Consider the following 14,635-nt stretch of genomic DNA (forward strand, 5'->3'; position numbering starts at 1 on the left):
TGCTCAAAAACTCTATCCCAGAAAACCAACAGTGGAACTATGAGAGTTGGAATTTCTATTTCACCCAAATTGGTATCCAGAAATGAAATCACATTAAACAAGAACTAACACTACGCATATTTTTGGGTGATATAGGATTGCCCTTACACCACTGCATGTTCCTGCATCAGACACCCAGGGTAGATTGAAAAGTGACCTTGTCACTTTATAGCTGGTAGAGGAAAAGCCACATGGAAAAACTCTGTTACAGATATCCAAGTTGAATCTTCTACTCATCGTCCTTTCCACTTCACCAAGTATTCTTCATACTGCTTCTTTCTGGTAATTAGGCCCACACAACTATCCAAAATTTCTTTAATCTCTTCTTTTTCAAAAGTAGGAATTAGCAATGGCTCCAACATCAACTCCTCATCTGCACCGTCATCATGATATTATGTTAATTCTATAATATTGAAAATAGGAGAAATGGAAATCCCATCTGGCAACTAAACCTCATATGCATTTTCCGAGTCATGTTTCTTCAAAATTTTGCAAGGGCCAAATTTCTTAATGTTCAACTTGTTGTAGGTACCCACTGGAAATCGTTCCTTCCTCAAGTATACCATAACTAGATCCCCAACTTGCAACTCCTTATGTCTCCTCTTTTGATATGCTCTAGCCTTATACTGTAGGTTCATCTTGGTAATATGTGCATGTATCTCCTCACGTAGATTCTTGACATGTTCAACAAAGTCTTCTACCTCAGCACTTGTCCTCTCCCCTTGCTCTATCTTCCTTAGCTCAGATGCAGTCCTTGGACTACTCTCGTACACAATTTGGAATGGTGATTTACCAGTACTCCTATTCACATAATTATTTTAAGCAAAGTTTGTCTGTGGTAGAATCAAACCCCATCCCTTGGGATTATCTCCTACTAAACACCTCAACAAATTGCCTACACTTCTATTTACTACTTCTGTTTGTCCATCAATCTGAAGATGATGTGCAAAACTGAACTTAAATTTCGTCTTCAACTTCGTCCACAACGCCCTCCAAAAATACCCAACAAATTTAGTATCTCGATCACAAACAATACTTTTTGGGAGACCATGTAGCCTCACCACCTCTCTAAAAAACAAATCTATAATATGCACTACATCATGAGTCTTGTGGCATGGAATGAAATGTGCCATCTTGGAGAACCTATCAACCACCACAAATATTGAGTCATTACCCCTTTGTGTCCTTGGCAATCCAAGAAATAAATCCGTACTTATGTCCTCCTAAGGCTTCGATCGAATAGCCAATGGTTGATAGAGTCCAGTATTTTGACTAAATCCTTTGGTTGTTTGACATACTTACAACTCTACACAAACTTCTTCTCATCATGTGACAATTCAAGCCAAAAATAATGTTCTCTAATAATATCAATAGTCTTATCTCGACCAAAGTGTCCTGCCATCCCTCCATTGTGCTTCTCCTTGATCAAGTTCTCCCTCATGGAACTCCTTGGAATACACAATTGACTTCCCTTGACCAACACAACATCCTGAATCATGTAATCTAGTCACCTGGTCCTATCTAGAGTAACAAGTTCTTTACAAGCTTTCCAAGCCTCTACAAAGTCAGGATCCTCAAGGTACAATTTCTTGAGTTCATCAAACCCAACCACTTCAACTTGTATTACTGTCAGCAATAACTATCTCCTACTTAATACATCAGCAAACCTATTAGACCTTCCACTTCTATGTTTCAATAGAAATGTATAGCTTTGCATGAACTCTACCCATTTCAAATGTCTATGATTCAATTTACCTTGGCTATTTAGGTACCTCAGTGCTTGGTGATCAGTATACAACACAAATTCTTTTGGCAACAAATAATGTCTCCATTTCTTTAAGGCCTTAACTATTGCATAGAACTCTTGATCATAAACAAAATACTTCTTCTTTGCATCATTCAATTTTTCACTAAAATAGGCAATAGGCTTACCTTCTTGGCTCAACACAACCCCAATAGCACTGCTACTAGCATCACAATCCACCTGAAACACTTTGTTGAAACCAGGAAGTGACAATACAAGTTGCTCTGTCACCTTCTTCTTCAACAATTCAAAACTCCTTGCAGCTCCTGTAGTCCACTTGAACTCTTTTCTATCCCCCCTCATTATTTCAGTTAGGGGTGCACGTATACTACTAAAATTTCTAATGAACTTCCTGTAAAAACTAGCCAACCCATGGAATGACCTTACCTCAGTGGCAGACCTTGGAATAGGTCATTCTAGGATGACTTGCACCTTTTAAGGGTCCATTTTGAGACCTTTAGCTGATACAACAAACCCCAAATAGACTAAGTCCCTTTTGACAAAGCTACACTTCTTCAAATTAATCAACAATTTCTCTTCCCTCAACCTTTCAAGAACACTACGAATGTGCAATAAATGTTCATCCAAATACTTACTAAAAATCAAAATATCATCAAGATAGACAATAACAAATTTTCCCAAAATTTTCTTTAGTACCTCATTCATAAGTCGCATGAAGGTGCTTGGCATATTGGTCAGTCCGAAGGGCATGACTAACCACTCATATAGACCCTTCTTGGTCTTGAATGCAGTCTTCCACTCATCTCCCTCTCATATTTGTATCTAGTGATAGCCACTCTTGAGATCTATCTTTGTGAAGTATTGAGCTCCACTCAAGTAGTCCATAAGATCATTCATCCTTGGCAAAGGAAATTGGTACTTGATGGTTATTTCATGTATAGCCCGAGAGTCTATACACATTCTCCACTCTTCATCCTTCTTTGGTGCCAACACTACAAGTACTACACATGGACTAAGGCTCTCTCAAATTAAACCTTTCCTCAATAGCTCCTCAACTTGTCTATTTAGCTCTCAGTCTCAATAGGAGTCATCCTATGAGCAGCCTTGTTAAGCAAACTAGCTCCAGGGACTAAATATATTTGATGACTAATTTCCCTTATTGACGGCAACCCTTCTAGCACATTATCACAGGTGACATCTCCATACTCACTTAATAGCGTTGAAACTTCAAGTGGGACTTCAATACTACCTTCCTTATCTTTTCTAGGAATTAAAGAATAACACATGTTGATGCTTCATGTCATCCAAAAAATTTCTTCCATCAACAAGACATACCCTAGCACTACTGCATACCTTTTCACCCTCCTTTATCAAGGGTTTCAATTTATGGCGAACTCCATCCTTTGTCAGAGAGTATGTATTTGCATGACCATCATGTATAGCATGTCTATCAAACTGCCATAGCCTTCCCAACAATAAATGGAAGTCATCCATTGGGATGATGTCACAGAGAGCCTTGTCGTGGTAACTCCCAATCTTGAACTTTACCAAACATTACTCACTAACCAGGACCTTATGATCATCCTACACCCAAGCAATCTGATAGGGTTGGGGGTGTTTCTCCCTCTTGAGCTTTAGCTTTGAGACCATCTCCTCTGACACCAAATTGTCAGTACTTCTACCATCAACAATCACATCACAACATAACCTCTCCACTTTTTGCATCCTTTGAATGTGATGATTGTGCATCATCATCCACATGAGCAACCCTTGCTTGACCATCAACTCTCCTATCTGTCCTTCCTTAGCATTGAGGGCATTCATAAGCACGATGACCTTCTTCATTGCAATGAAAACAGGTACCACAAAAGCCTCCTCTTCCTGAACCTTGTTCACGTCCTCTACCTCTTCCTCTCTTATCTCCAAAGTTTTGATCAATAGAGCGGTTGGAACCCTCATTCCTCTGGTTTCGACAAGTACCCACATCTTCATTCTTCTTCTGGTTCTCATTTTGGCCTCCAAATGACCTACCACCGTCCCTTCCTCCTTTACTACGCCCTCTTTGCCTTCCATCAAACCTTTTGTTTAGGTTCTCCTCAACTCGCAAGGCAAACTAGTATGCCTCTTCAATGCTAGTCATTCTAACCAAACTTAACTCCTCTTGAATGCTAGGCCTTAACCCATTAAGGTAATGGGCAACCTCTCCTTGTTTGCTTCCACATTTCCTGCCCTAATAAGGACTCGATAAAATTCATTTGTGTATTCCTAGAAAAATTTTCCCACTTGCTTTAACCCTTGCATCTTCTTGAACAAATCAAGCTCATAATCAACAAGAATGAACTATTTCTTTACTTGACACTTGGCTAATTGTGATATGTAATTATTGTCATTAACGGCAACACATGATGTACATGTTGACAGGAAACCTCAAAAATAAAGATACTTAGTGTTTGGTACTCAGAAAATTGTCTAAGTATAGAATTTGTTTGCAGCAGTGTACTATTTTGTTTATAACATCTTGCAGACGTCATATAATGACAAGCAAAGTTACAGAACATATATAATCATGTTTTGATGATGCGGGACAATGGAATTGAAGGAAAGAATTGTTTTATTTACAAAACAATTACTTGTCCAATTAGGGCCAACATCCTAGATGATTACTCTAACTTGGAAAAGTGACTTGTGATCCTAGTTGACCCAGCAGTAATTTATCTAAAGGCATAGTATTTATGCAAAAGACTTCTTGTGATAAGAAGTGTGCTATCTTGATATTATGAGGAAGTGAAGTACTTGTATGTGCTTGTGAAGTCATGTGAAGTGAACAAACTTTTTGTGAAAGCGGTATATGTGAAGTTTTGTATGAGCTATCTAGTGATCTGAGATCAACTTAAAGATCAGATATCAGACAAGGAAGACAAATATCAGTAAATTACTTGTTTGAGCAATGAGCTCTTCTTGTAGTTGAAATTGCATGTTTGGGCAGTGGGCTCTTCTTGTATACACTGTACTACAACTCCTAACAGGGTTGGAATCTCCTAACAGGAATTCAAAGTCCCCCCCCCCCACTTGCAATAACCCCTATTTCTAGCAATTGGTATCAGAGAACAGTTACTTTGAAGAGAACAGTTACTTTGAAGAGGTTTAACAGCTTAAGTAAGATCCGTGTGGATATGGAACAGTTGAAGAAGAACCTTGAAGAAGCTCTTGAACAAATTGATCTCCTTCCAAAGTATACATTGGTCAATTGAAGGAAAAGATTGAACATCTGATATCCAAGCCTGAATCTAGTGAATCTGGAACCACTAATGATGACTATTCAAAGTTCAAGACAGAATACAAGATCTCGAAGCATGAGTTGAAAATTAAAAATTTGAAGTTAACTCGGAGAAATGATCCTAATAAAATTGGATCTAATTTGAAGACCGAAAATACAGATCTAAGAGCAAGTCTAGCAAAAAAAACATCCAAACTTGAAACATTGAAAGAAGATCATGAAGAACTCCTTAAGTACAATACTATTGTGAAAGGTGAATTGACATAGTGTAAATAGCAACTTGAGAAACTTTATTCTAGTAGAGAAAAGCTTGATGATTCAATGTCTATGCAGAGACCTTCTGATGACAAGATTGGTCTTGGCTATCTAATTAACATGTCTATGAAGAAACCTAAGATTCGATCAGATCCCAAAGAAAAAGAAAAATCTGATGACAAGATTGAATCCAGTCAATCTTCTGAGAAACCTAAAGAAGCTGAGCAAAATAACAAAGTTAAAATCTTGGATGAACCTAAGCATGCGAAAACTCTTAAGGAAACCAAGTATGAATTTAGAGGTAAGTGTTTTTATGTAATGAAATAGGTCATATAAAAAGAGATTATATCATAAGTCATTCAATCATGTTAAGGACTTTTATTGTCATAATTGTCATGGTATGGGTCATAATGCAATTGATTGTAGGAAACCTAAGTGTGATAATGATAGGAGAAACAATAGAATGTCTAGATATACTAATCCTACAAATAGAAGAAGATCTAATGAAAGAACATCAAGAGAAGGAAGATCTTATGAAGATAGAAGACATATTGTGTGTTATAAGTGTAACAACTTAGGACACATTGCTTGAAATTGTCATGCACCTGATAATCAACAGAATCCTAGAAGCAGAGCACCTCTATGTCAGTCATGAAACAACTTCTGACACTCAACAAAGTATTGCAGAATGGATAGAAACTTCAAAGATAGAAGAAACAATGGAAGAAACTTCAAGAATAAAAGAAATAATAGAAGGAACCATGAAAGTAACTCTGGAACTAGCAAAGACAATGAAGAACAAAGAAACATTGTAAGTGAACTTCGAGAAGAACTTAATGAAGCATTTGTGAAAGGAACAGACATCTCAAAAGAAAAGTAAGATGATGATGAGACAGGAAGATCGAAGTCAGTCATTGAGTTTGATTCAATTAAGTTGAATTAAGCTTGTTCACAACATCAGTATTTGAGAACTTCATTAAGAGACCGAATTATAGGTACCGAAGTTTGGAAAAGGTGTATTCAATTATGTTTAGACAATATCTAAGCTCGCTTGTGATTTGGAGCTCATATAAAGAAGTTACGATGAAATTTAGACTTATTGGCACTACAGTAAGAATTGATTCTGTAACAAAAGATGAAAAGTAAGTTTTTGCAAAGAATTCCGTGATGCAAAGTTTTGAGGATATTTGTCATGATGGAAGGAGGTTATAGTAAACCTCGGTTGACATCTAAAGATCGGATAGATGATCTTGAGCAATTAACTAATTGCAGAACGCAAGTAACAGCTTTTTTATATTTGCAAAAGTATGCAATTAATGCAAGTTCAAGTTGAGGGATAAAAGGAGTATAGAATTGATTTTACTTCAATCTGAACACATTTGAAGCGAAGAGCATTCTGAAGCAATATGTCAGAGCGATTTCAAAGCAAACCCTATTTTCGGAAAGAAGTATTTTTTTATTTTTTCTGCAAAATTTGTTCGGAAAGGATATTGTTCGACAAAGATCATGGATATGTCAATAGTACACAATGTTGAGAACAAAGATAGACCTAAGTTTAAAATAGTTTTCGTAAAACCTAATGAAGGAAACCCTAACTCTGCGCTATCTATCACTCTGAACAACATAGCTTATCTAGAACACGTAGAAAGTTATTTGAAATGCAAGTTTGAATCAGTTGGTAGTGAATATATGAATAAGGATATGGACCTAGTCTTTAACCTCGACATGACTATGAAGCCCAGATTTGAACAATTTAAAGAATTATACTTGTTTAAATATCATTTCTACTGTGAGCTAGATATAGAGGAATGGACTCAAATCAAATTGAGTAGGATACATGATGGAAAATTGTGGATGCAAGATAATTTAGTAGACATATCAGTTGACCTTATTAGACATATTAGTCGACCTTATACATAAGGTAACTAGTCTTAGCAAAGAAGGCAGTGTACCCATAGTTGAGAAATTGGTAAAGAAGAAAGTAGAAAGTTATACTAAGGCAGTATACAATGGGAAGGCTATGGTAATCAACTCCATTAACCAGGATGATGTGAGATTTCTTAGCAGAATTATTGCATATTTAGTTTGTGTTTTAAGATAGATGAACTCTCAACTAGATTTATATATGCAACTTACAATATATGTGTAGAGAAAGAGCAAGTAAATCTGAGTGAAATACTGATGATGCAACTCTTGGAAAACATAGAAAAGATTAAGAGAACAAAGAATCATGTGTTTAGATTCCAATTATTGATAAGATCACATATTCTTCCATGTACTGAAGAGATTTCCCTAATTATCAGTAACAAATATAATGAGTAGTGACAGACGCACTATGGAGAAGATCACAGGGGGATGCAGAAGACACCCTGTAAACAAGATATTGGATAGTAGAAACTTAAATATGAGGACCTTTCAAAATGAGATGAAACAGAGATTTACGATTTCACCAGCAATTATGGATAGATCCAAGGAGGATATATGTATATTGGTTGATACATATCATACTTATATTCAAGCAATAGAACCTCAAGAGACATTTTTAGATCCCTTGAGCTATGAGTTGAGTGATGATGTTGCAATTAGCTACATTAATTTGTTGTTGAATCCAGAGAAAGACAAAGTAGGTTATAGATTTGGTACCTATGATGAGATTACTCAACATGCTCATCAAGCAACCGTAGAGAAGGCATCACACAAGAAGATTGAGTCAATCGTGAAGAAGGCACTTTCTGAGGTCAGAATGTCAAAGAGTGAATCTGAGGTTGTGAGACACACATTCAAGCGAGGTGTATTAAACATACAACCCTTGTCAGTTTCAGTTGCTGAGACATCTTCAGAGAAAAGCATACCATATGTGGTAGTATATGATGTTCATCCCAGTGAAAAGAACAGAAAATCAAAAAGATTAGTTGAAGTAGTATCTTCAAAGGCAAAGAGAATCAAACGGATGGCCACAAGACCTAGTAAGAGGTAGAAAACATTGTTGACAATTGAGTCAAACAATGAGGAAGAGGAGGAACAAGAAACAAAACAAGCTAAAAAGGTGACTCCACCTAAGCAAGCAGCAGGCAGAAATCTGCAACCTTGGAAGCCGAAGATTGAGAAGATTAACACAGCAATCACCATTGAGGGAAACTTTGTTCAAATGAACAATTTTTATGACTTATACAATAATTTTGAGAAGGATTAGATTGATATATCTACTATGAGATATATTATAGAAAATGATCTTAGTATGAATGATATCAGAGTAGTGAACTAGAAAGTTTATGACAGACTTATAAATAAGAAGATCTTGAACTTCGGAAGTCTATGCTAAGGACTATCTACAAGACTGGTGATGAAGATGAAATTAAGAGATTGTTGAATAACTTCGCACCATATTTGAGGAATAAGTTAAGGCCATTCTTATTTATGGTTCGTGAGAAGGATAAGTTGAGAAAGGAGACTCTAGTAGCTATCAATAAGATGTTGGCAAAGTCACAAGCACCATCTCCTCCAGCTCCTAGAACCTCGGAAGTGTCAATAAGTGGTGACACTATGCAGATCGATCAAACCAATGTTACTCTTAACTTTGATGATACCAATCCATTTGGTAGTTTCAAACCAAATGTACCTAATAATGAAGATATTGAGGAAAAGTCGAAACAAATAGAGGAAGAGAACAAGTTACTAGAAGAAGAAAAGTCGAAGATAGAGGAAGCCAAGCAACAATTGCTTGAGGAAGAAAGGAAAAGAAAGGAAGATGAACAAAAGAGAAAGATTGCAGAAGAAGAACATAAAAGAAAACAGAGGAAGAAGAGAAGAAAAGATCAGAAGAGAAGAGAGAAAGAGAAGAAAAGGAAAAAGAGGAAGAGAGAAAAACTAAAGAAGCAACAAAGAAACAAAGGGAGGATGAGACTAAACCATCTAGTTCATCTACTCCGCTCTCTCTTACAAGGTTGCCTACTAATGATGATGATCAAATAGATCTAATCTCATCCTTGACCAAGCTAATTGAGAAAAATAGGAAAGTGAAGAGATTATAGAGATCATTAATGGAAGTAACTGATAGATTGCATAGCACTTTGACAGTTCAACATACTAAGTCGGATCCTAAACAAAGAGCATAAGCAGTGTTAAAATCCTTTGATGAAGAATTTACTAATTTGTTGAACGTTACAGAGGCGAAGGCTCAAATTTCCCATGATGCTAACTTGTTTAGCACAATTTGGCAAAATATCAAAAATGACTTAGTCAATCTTGATACATCCATAAAAGAACTTCGGAAATGTCAGCAAGAAGGGAAAGCCTTGTATGTTAAGTGTACCTTATCATACAAACTGACTATAGATTTGGACAGTCAACAAGAGACTAAGATGAGTAAGCTAGAGGCTCTATGCAGCTAGATCTAGCATCCATCTAGCAAAGTTGATGATTTTGAGAGTCAAGTTGCCTGTGTTCACAGCGAAATCAGGAAACTAGAACTTCGGAAAGAGCAGATTTTGAAGAGAACATCTGATTTCAAAGAATCCATTGCTCTGAAGTTATCTTTTGTTGAGAAACGGCTAGAGGAATGTGTGAAGACCAGAGACACATATACAAACTTTTTTGTATTCAAATATCAATGCAGTTGAGATTGCATCATATGCTTTATGTGTAATTCTCACATCAACTGAGTCTACCAAAGAAACATGGAAGAAAGGTATGGACAGTCTGAAGACCATTTTTGATGATTGTGTGAAGATAATATCAACATAAGGAAGGACAATAGTTTTGACAGTTTTTGGATAGAATCTTGACATTTTGACCTTTGTCATTGATGTCAAAGGGGGAGAGATGTGAAAATTGTATACATGACAAAAGGAGAGACTATTGGAGAAATACATGTGACGTATAAAGTATATTGTAAGGGGGAGCATATATGTAAAGTTGAACAAGTTATAATAGATATAATGTCTATTTTGATAGTTAAGTTTTGTCACTTAGCCAATTTTCCCTATTTTGTTGTCATCAATGCCAAAGGGGGAGATTGTTGACAATTGGCTAATTGTGATATGTAATTGTTGTCATTAATAGTAACACATGATGCAATGTTGACAGGAAACCTCAGAAACAAAGATACTTAGTGTTTGGTAATCAGAAAATTGAGAGTACAGAACCTGTTTGCAGCAATGTACTGTTTTGTTTATAACATGTTGCAGACATCATATTATGACAAGCGAGGTTACATGGAGATAGTATACATGTTGGTGAGGATGTGTATAACCTCGGAAGTTTGTACAAACTATACTAAACAGATATAATCATGTTTTGATGATGTAGGACAGTGAAATTGAAGGAAAGAATTGTTTTATCTACAAAACAATTACTTGTCTAATTAGGGCCGACATCCTAGATGATTACTCTAACGTGGAAAAGTGAATTGTGGTCCTAGACAACCTAGCAATAATTTATGTAAAGATATCATATTTATGCAAAAGACTTCTTGTGATAAGAAGTGTGCTATCTTGACATTCTAAGGAAGCGAAGTGCTTGTATGTGCTTGTAAAGTCATGCGAAGTGAACAAACTTTTTGTGAAAGTGGTATATGTGAAGTTTTGTATGAGCTATATGGTGATCCGAGGTTGAGCTGAAGATCAGAGATCAAACAAGGAAGACAAATAACAATAAATTACTTGTTTGAGTAGTAAGCTCTTCTTGTAGTTCAAATTGCATGTTTGGAAAGTGTGCTCTTCTTGGATACATTGTACTACAACTCTTAATAGGGTTGGAATCTCCTAATAGGGATTCAAAATCTCCTAACGGGGATTGCTCACTCTAAATTTTCTCATTCACTCCTAACTAGGTCCATCCTCTAACAAAGAACATATATATCAGTATATTATCTAATGAGTATCATCCCCATCGAGGCTTTCCCTTGGCAAGGATTTCCATAGTTAACAAAATATGGTGTTATGAGTTATCGTTGTGCATTACTATTATTACTATTTAGCATTACTTTATTGCTTTGTTATGCATGGATTAAAGTAAGTAATAATATCCAGTTGGTGACTAAAGTTTGTAGATTACTAATTCTCCCCTCCCCTCCTCAATAATCCCTATTTCTAACATGTTAGTCATTCTAACCAGACTTAACTCCTCTTGAATGCTAGGCCTTAAACCTTTAAGGTAACAGGCAACCTTCTCCTTGTTTTCTTCTGCATGCCCTGCCCTAATAAGGACTCGGTAAAATTCCTTTGTGTATTCCTGGACAAATTTTCCCGCTTGCTTTAACCCTTGCATCTTCTTGAACAAATCAAGCTCGTAATGAATGTGAATGAATTGCTTCTTTAGTTTGTCCACCATGCGATCCCATCTTGTATTTTTCTGCTTTCCTCTTCTATTTATTCCCAACTGAATCTCTTGCCACCAAATTTTGGCATGGCCTTTCATGTTGGCTTTCGTAAACTTAACCCTATCAAGGTCCCTGATATCCTCATACTCAAAATATTCCTCTAGCTCATTGATCCAGTCGATCAGCCCATCTAGGTTTAGATTTCCCAAAAACATGCTGATGTTAATTTTAGGACTTTTTCCCAGCTTGGCAATGGCCCTAGAAAGCTTCTCCTTGCCTGGTTTAGGACTTCTTCATCTCCTTCCCCTTCCTGCCCAATATTTTATTCTTTTTCATTTTCCTCCTCACTTCCATCATCAACAACAATAGTCATTCCTCTATGGATCTCCTCTTGCAATGCTTGAACTTGTCTCTAGAGGGCTCTAACCTCAGGAGGAACAACTCCAACCCTTCCACCAGGCTCTCTTCATGGAGGCATCTTCTTACTAAATGAAATTCCACAACCACATAGTCCTAGTGCAAATTGCCTCACAATCGACACTCTACCTACACAATTAAGAAAACCCGCTATGATACCACTTGATGAGGGCTCAACCCAAGACAAAATAAACACAACAAGAAAATGGGAATATTACTATCAGAAGTGATATGCTATTACATTTAGTACAACAAAAATAGACTCCATGGCATGCCCTATCGGCTTACAATGTTATCAAATTCTGGAGAAAACCCTTCTTACAATACCTTCTCCCAAACTCCACCAAAAATTGCCTTTACAATGCTAGAAATGTCCTTAAGCAACCCGAATCAGGTTTAGGGTTAGGAATACATTTTAGAATATGCCATTTGGCATCCACCACCAAAACAAAAGGTTCTAGAAAACTCGTCAAAAGTCGGTGTAAAATTAGAAAAATCCAGAAATGGTAGTCCAACTTCTAGGAGACATGACTTTTGATATGGGACTCCGATTGACAAACCATTCACGTTTCCGAAAAAGCTCTCCAAACGCTCTATAGCCCTATGGATAGCATTGCTTGTCCCCCATTTTTCAGGCCCGTACGAGGCCATTTAGTGCCTCAAATATGAATTTGAAGTATTCTTAGGGGGTCTCCAAACAACTTAGAATTGCAATAACTTTCAAACCATAAAGCCTTTTACCTTATTCTTTTTATGGAGTGCTTTAAATTACAAGTATAATCATCCCTCCCACTTACGCCCTCTAACTCATCATAATTATGGCTCAATTACAAAATAACCTATTTTTTGTATTGGCACATATTCCAGGGTGCTCAAAAACTCTAATCCAAAAAACCAATAGTGGAACTATGAGAGTTGGAATCTCTATTTAACCCAAATGGGCATCCAGAAATGAAATCACATTAAATAGAAACTAACACTCAACATATTTTTGGGTGATATAGTGTTGCCCTTACACCACTGGATGCTCCTGCATCATTAATTTACCAAACATAAACTCTTCATGACTCTCCCACCGAACTAGTAATTGCCATAATAATTATACAAATATATCATAGCTCCAACTTAGTAACTTGTGATACTAGCTCCATAATATTAGCACTTCCAAACTGGGTGTAAAAGAAATAAGAAAACCAACATGTTTGAACTCAAAGGTTGTGACACCTTAAAATTCCAACACTCTCTCACTTGGCAAAGACCTATCAAAAGTTAAAACCTTATCACTTACTCAAGGCCATAAGACCAATAGAACTGGCACATCATATAAACTTCTTAGTGCCCATTGGCTTCAACAATGCACCTACAAAATTCACCAAAGTATCAACCTTTTCTACCTTCACCTTTCCTTCTTCTTGCACCATGTCACAAACAAAATGATATTGTACATCAATATGTTTTGCTATGGTACCACCTTCTTCCCCCCCTTGTCACCCTCTAGGGGCAGGAAGTAGCTATTAGATACACCCGCATTGGGACACACCAGATCTATTAGACCACATAAAAAATTCATCAGGCAATGACATTCTACTCCCAGTGCTACTCAAATTTGGGCTCAGGCCCCTGGTCTCTCTGGGTCTTATCCTTTAGTGATGGATTTCTTTGTACCAAGAAAGTATATCTAGTCCTTCTCTTGTCTGTTCATTCTTGTTTCCTCTCTTTGTTTTGTGTCTCGTTCTTTTTCGGACATTGTTTGGTGCTCCTGATGGGTTTCTTTTATGCCCTGTTCTATCTTCTAATCCCTTGGACCCTTTGTTAGTCTTTTGTCAAACATTAATATCATTATCTTATCTTATATTATGGCAAGTAGCATTCTTTTCTTAAAAAATAACACTCTCTAGCTATCACAATAGTTAGTAATCTAGCCTGCATCAAAATAAATATCACAATACAATCACTTAACCGAAATGGCCTCTTTAGAAGCATAAGTAGCCACAATATACTCTTCTTCTACAATGGACAAAGCAATTACACTTGATTGCTTACTCATCCAACTAACTACACCACCCAACATCATGAAAACATATCCATTAGTGGACGTTCTTTTGTTAATGTCACCTACCCAATCTAAATCCACATATCCATGAATACAAATTAAATGTTGAAGTCTAGTAGAATTACCATGAAAGTGTAAGAAATACCAAGATGTAACCCTTTGATACCGAAACACTCTCTTAAGTGCATCCCAATGCACCCATCCATGAGTAGCCATATGCCAACTAAGAACTCTCACTATTTGGGCAACATTTGGCCTCATACAAACCATAGCATGCATCAAGTTGCCAATAGTACTCGCCTAAGGTACTAGTAGACATGTCCATCATCTCAATAGCAAATTTTGGGAAATCCTCTTTAGAAAGTTGTGTTCCTTGTAACACTAGAACAACTAGTTGCCTTCAAGTTGTCATGCTGAATTTCTCCAACAAAGAGTTAACATACTTACTCTGGCTCATCCAAAGCTTTTTGCTAGCTCTATCTCTAATGATCTCAATCTGAAGAATATCTC

General features: G+C 36.7%; 1 protein-coding gene across 1 annotated transcript in view; it reads right to left on the reverse strand.

Moving 5' to 3' along the window:
* LOC149538013 (chromatin remodeling protein EBS-like) overlaps positions 1-14,635 on the reverse strand; it is a 110,741-nt gene that overhangs the window by 77,558 nt on the left and 18,548 nt on the right. The gene's annotated exons all lie outside the window — the stretch shown is intronic.

Source organism: Cupressus sempervirens, chromosome 9, assembly GCF_028749045.1.
Source record: "Cupressus sempervirens isolate cs-2001-9-10 chromosome 9, ASM2874904v1, whole genome shotgun sequence".
Classification (NCBI taxonomy): domain Eukaryota; kingdom Viridiplantae; phylum Streptophyta; class Pinopsida; order Cupressales; family Cupressaceae; genus Cupressus; species Cupressus sempervirens.